We start from the raw sequence: 6,000 nt of genomic DNA, 5'->3' as shown, positions 1-6,000 counted from the left end.
AAAAATGTAGCTGTGCCAAATCACCTAACTGCCCTTTAGTGTTTTTTTATCAAAATGATAGGTGAATTTACACTTTCTCTGCATCACCTCATATTTATCGGCAGTGATGTTCACAGAAGCATGTTTGAATACATGTATTTAAACTTCATGCTCCTCACCCAGCATTTCCTATGTAGGATACACTACATTCAACATCCTTATCAACCATGCAGTCCATTAGGGTACCTAGAATCACAAGGCAAATCAGAATACCTCACAGTTTTGTCTAGAGTATTAAGCACTATATATATTTATATGTATAATTAAGACCAAACAACCACTTCAGTGTTCCTTTTCTATAGCAATCACAAGTGGTGAGGTGTGGATGCGGGCCTCTTAGGGGTAGCAAGGGTGATGGCACCTGACCTGGCCAAGGTTGCCGGCCCCATTATCTGTTGCGGATTCTAGAGGAGGTTAGACAAATGGGGCAGAATAGACAGTGAGTGCCACTTGTGATGTTAACAAGTGATTTTAGTCAGGGTCGTGATGACTTAGTCTACAGCCAGTGCAAAGGTACCACAGCCCAGACATGAGAGACGCCCAGTGCTCTCTACACTGGCTGCAGTTTATTTCACATCAGAGACACAAAAGGTGATGGAAGGAATCTCTGCCAATAATTCTAAACATGGGCAGTTACTCCAAGTGGCATTTCAACCCAGTCTTCTTTTGCCTACCATACCAGCTCAGTTTGGACCCAGCCATATGCAAATCAGTCTTAAATTTGCTCCATTATGAGCAGTCCACTCTGAACTGCCAGGTCCTCCATGAACCAGAAAACAAGGAACCCTAGACTGGTTTCACACTGATTGGGGCTCTTCATTCGGGTGTAGCTTGCTTCCAGTGACACAGTGAGCAAGGGGCCCACATTGGGCACTAAGTGCAGTACATGAGACACACAAATGGTGATGGGAGGAATGCTTGCACTAGGTGTAACCAATGGCAATCATTTGGGTAGCACTCCAAATGATTGTTCTTTTGCCCTCCAGGGCAACTCAGTCTGGATCGAGCCATCCGGAATTCGGTTTTGACCCTACTCCAATAGGAGCATTCTAGCCCAAACTGCCAGGCCAGGTCCTCCTTGAATCAAAACATATTCAACCCAGGAATGATTTTGCCTTGATTTCGCTAATAATTGTTTTGAAGTGTCTCCCTGGGTTTAGCTCTGTGTGGTATCCCTCTTAGAGAGGTTGTGGAAGATTCATTGCCACAGAGTTTAATTCAATGGGGTAGAAAAAAAGACAAGGAGCAAGTGTGGAAGATGATGGATGTGGTGAAAAGGCAGCAGAAATGAAGAAAAACAAAAGGGTGGAATGATTGATTGATTGAGGGAGAGGGGAAATTAGAGTGAACAGTGCCCATTTCCGTGTGAACTCTCATTTTTGCGCATATAATCACCACATTCTGAGTTATACGCCCCGGTAATTGCCAGTGACTATTGGAACCGAACATCCGTTCCATATTATGCGAAATTAACATCAACCCACTAAATCGTTGTGGAAGTCGTGGGTGTCTTACGGCTACACAGCAATGGTGAGCATACTTGATGTGTAATTCTACAGAGTGGCCAGACGCACGTGAAAAAGACTCTATTTGTGACATGCGTGCGCTAAGGAAATTATTTAAAAACAGAACATGGTGAAAATAAGGAAAAGACTCAAAACTCACTCGCGATTCTTAATCGAATCGTATCATGGGCTCATAAGGGAGGCAGACGGTGCTGCGTTACTGTTGGACATAAAACACAAAACACGGGCGGCACTGGTCAGAACACTCAACTCTAAGTGCCTCACGTGTGTATGGCCACCAGCTCTTCCCTCCACACTCTTACCTCAGCTCACCGACTACCTGCCACAAACCCGCGGTGCTTCCCCCAGGCGCCCGGATGTTACTGAATGGGCAGCAAAGCTTCAACTAAATACTCCTCACTTCCTGGTTAAACGTCACATGACTAGTGGGCGTGGCCTGGAGTGAGGAGACAATTCTTAAAGGGACAGGTCGGTTTTACCGGTGAATGGCTAGTCAAAGGTGAGAAGATAAAAAGGAGTCAAGAGTGATTGTTAAAAAATATTTTTTTTTTACATGGAATAGGACATTCCACACGTAGGAGGAATGCTCCAAAGAGGAAAACAGTAGTTCAACTAAAATTACATGGCACATTGAGGTTACTTGTTGTGCACAGAGTTCCAGGGTATGCAATCGTTCATACCATGTTTGTGGGTGGACAATCTGTGTATCCAGCGTTGTTCTTTCTCATACAGATATTTCTGTGTGTTGGTACCAGTCACAGTTTCAATTATCGTCCAACGCATGTCGTTAGGTGTATGATGGTGTTGAAGAAAGTGTTCTGTTAGACGTGTAGTTTGTTTTTTGCATCTATTAGTGCTCCTGTGCTCACAGATTCTCTGCTTCACTTTCCTTGTTGTCATCCCTATGTAACAAAGTTTACATGGGCAGGTAATTAAATATACTGCATTGGTGGTATTACAGTTTGTGTGTTTTCTTTGTGACCATTCTCTACCAGGTTCTAGGGATAGTGTTTTCGTGGCTGTGGTGAGGTGGCACACGCTACAGTCACCGCATGGAAAATGACCTATAATGTTAGGTAGTCCCCATGAATTGAGGACAGTACATCTTGTTGGTATTTCTGGTTGTTTAGGTCTGGTGTGTCCCAATGCATCTTTAATACTCCTTGCTCTCTTAAAAGAGAACAAGGGTTTTTCCCATTTTAGATTGCCTGTATTCAGGATGTTCCAGTGTTTGTTAATTGTCCTTGTGAGCTGGTTAGAGATAGTACTGTATGTGGTGACGCACGTAAGAGGCGTGTCCGTCACTTGTTTCAGATTGGGTTCCAACAGTGCCTCACGGTTCTGATTGGCAGCCCATTTTTTGCAAGTTGCTAATATCTGGAGGATGGATGAGTCATTACTAGACTGATCTGAATTCCTGTCAGTCCTGGGGGGGGGGGGGGTATGAAGTCTGGGTCTGAGTAGGGATAAGTTTTAACAAAATGAAAACCGTTTAAGATCTTTTTGGAATTTCTGGATCTTGTGTTGTGTCAGGTTTTCTTTGTAATCATTGAGTTCTTTGTTAATTTCTTCTAGTTTTTTCTTATAGCCGGTGATGGTGGTTTTGATGTGTGTCTCAGTGAGCTGTATTTCGATAAGCATAGCGTCTGATAGTCTTCTGGCGGTTACATTGATGATGTACTCCTAATATGGAATGGAACTCAGAATGTTCTAAATGAATTTTTCTTAAGGATAAATACCTGTGATGACCATCTCAGATTTACTCACTGCAGTGACACCCAGTCCTTAGTCTTTCTGGACGTTGTGATCACCATAGAGAACGGGGCCCTTGAAACCCGCACACACTACAAACTGACTGCGAAAAAAAATCTACTTAGGTTTGATAGCTTCCACCCCAGGCCTCTCAGGGAAAACCTCCCCTTCGGACAATATCTCAGAATTAGGAGCAATTGTAGCAAGAGCTCTGACTTCCGCTCCCAAGCTAATGACCTGTCACTCAAATTGTCAGACAGAGGATATCCCGAAAAGATATTAGCAACTTGCAAAAAACGGGCTGCCAATCAGAACCGTGAGGCACTGTTGGAACCCAATCTGAAACAAGTGACGGACACGCCTCTTACGTGCGTCACCACATACAGTACTATCTCTAACCAGGTCACAAGGACAATTAACAAACACTGGAACATCCTGAATACAGGCAATCTAAAATGGGAAAAACCCTTTGTTGTAATCTCATATCCATAGTCATAATGGTACGGTTCACCACCCCTCTCTGCCAGCCTCTGTTGGTATGGCTGTACTGAGAGGTGATAGTAGAATGTTGATAACGTAATGTTCTATTGTTCAGGAGAGCGGATGACTGGAATAAACTGAGTCCTTCTTACCTCGTGTCTGATGGCTTATTCTTCAATATAACACTGGCGACGATCTGCGGAGGGGGCAGCTGGTCATCTCCCCTTTCTGTTTTAACTCTCCTGCGTTGGTTGGTGAAATTACTCTGTCCACCACCCTTTGCCTAAAGGGTTACTGAAGCTGTTGTCTCTGGACCTCCGCTGGGCATTGCGTTGTTTCTTTCATTCATTGCACAGCCCCTCTGAGTGTGTTGTGTCAGCGGAAGAGCCTCCGGATCCGCCTGCCAGCCGGTTTCCACTTGCGAGTGATTCCCTCAGTCCCACCTTGTTTCATGTGGGCTGGCGGTACCGTGGTGCTGTGGTGTTTCTGCGGAGTGCGGAGCTTCCAAGAGTTGCTGGGCTGCGGCGTCAAGAGTTCAGTCAGCAGGCAGTTTCCAGTCAGCTGCTATAGGGGAAGCGTTGCTTGGCCACGCCTCTTGTTGTGCAGTCGCCGGCGCACCAATCCTCAGAAAGCCGGTCGGAAGCATCCAGGTCCGGTGAAGATTTCCCTGCCTGTGGTGTTGTTTTGCCGGCGTTCAGTCTGTCAGCAACCTCCGGAGTCTACCTCGCCTGGTGAAAAGTAAGATCTTTCCTTGCTTCTGCGAGAGCTCTTCCTGTCACTGTGATAGGCACACATGGTGCGTGCCTTCCATACGTATTCTTCCCTGTGATGCGCACACACTGTGCGTGCCTTAAACTATCGTTTCTTCAGTTTTTACTCAATGTTGTGATATGCATTTTGCCACGATTTCTTCACTGTGATGCGCACACACTGTGCGTGCCTTCTATTAGAGTTTCTGTAAATTGTACTCACTCTACGCTGGGAATGCACACGGGGGCCGCGCATCTCTACGATACATAACAACTTTGATTCCTTTCACTCTGGAACGCACTTTTCTGGTGGGGTTGCTATACTCATCCCGGCGTTGTCAAAGGCTACTCTGTGATACGCACACACTGTGCGTGTTTGCTTTACCTATCTATAGTGTTCTGGTTTGCTGTGGTACGCCACCATTTGGTGCGCAGGTTATCACCCTGTCGTTGGGGTGGTTGAGAAGTGTGGTGCTCATCCTGTCTCTCCTCTTACTCCGCCTAGTGTCAATTTGGTCGTGTACATCCTCTCCAAGGGAAGTGTCAGGTACCCCAGCCTAGGTAAATATTACTTTATTACAGGATGGGTACTCCTGGAATGAGTCAACCACCATCATTTTTAAATGATTGTGGCGATCCAGAAATCCATTGGAAGGATTGGACAAAGCTATTTGAATCTTACTTGATTGCTATGGGCGGAGAAAGGTTCTCTCCGTTGCGTAAACAGCATATCCTTTTACATAATTTGGGTGTTCATGGACGCAAAGTCTATGAAACTCTACTTGAGCCAGAATTGGATGAGGAGGATGACGCTGATGTGTACGACATCACTCTGATGAAGTTGGAGCTTCATTTTGGTGATAAGGTCAATGTGGTGCTTGAACGCCACAAATTCTTTAGCCGGGTGCAAGGGAAGGGTGAATCGATTAATAACTACATAGCTGCCCTTAGAGGACTTGCGCAATTGTGTGATTTTGGTGACCTCAACGATTCCTTGATTAGAGATCAACTCGTAAGGTGTACAAGCAGTGGGAAGGTTCAGAAAAGTTACTCGCAAAAAACCCTTCTTTGAAGGATGCCATTTCTATTGCTCAATCAATTGAGCATACCGCTAAGTGTGTAAGGGAGATGAAAGTTAAAGAAGAGGTTGTGGCGCCCATTCAGTGTGAAGGGTTTGAAGGGGAGGTATTTAAAGTGAACAATAGGGAAGGTGTCAAAAGTATACCCACCAGCAAGGAGGGACAGAATTTGAAGTGCTTCAGATGTGGTAGCAATAACCATTTGGCTAGCAGTCCATTTTGTTCGGCACGTGGTGTTTTGTGTAAGAAATGCAATAGAAGAGGACACTTGGCCAGAGTATGTAGGGACGGGTTAAGTAACACTTCTAGGGTTGTCAATCCTGTTGGGGAAACACAAGCAAGATTAATTTTTCAAGTTAAGGACAGCCAAGAAAC

This window comes from Triturus cristatus, chromosome 1_2 (assembly GCF_964204655.1).
Source record: "Triturus cristatus chromosome 1_2, aTriCri1.1, whole genome shotgun sequence".
NCBI lineage: Eukaryota > Metazoa > Chordata > Amphibia > Caudata > Salamandridae > Triturus > Triturus cristatus.
This window is presented reverse-complemented; position numbering follows the sequence as displayed.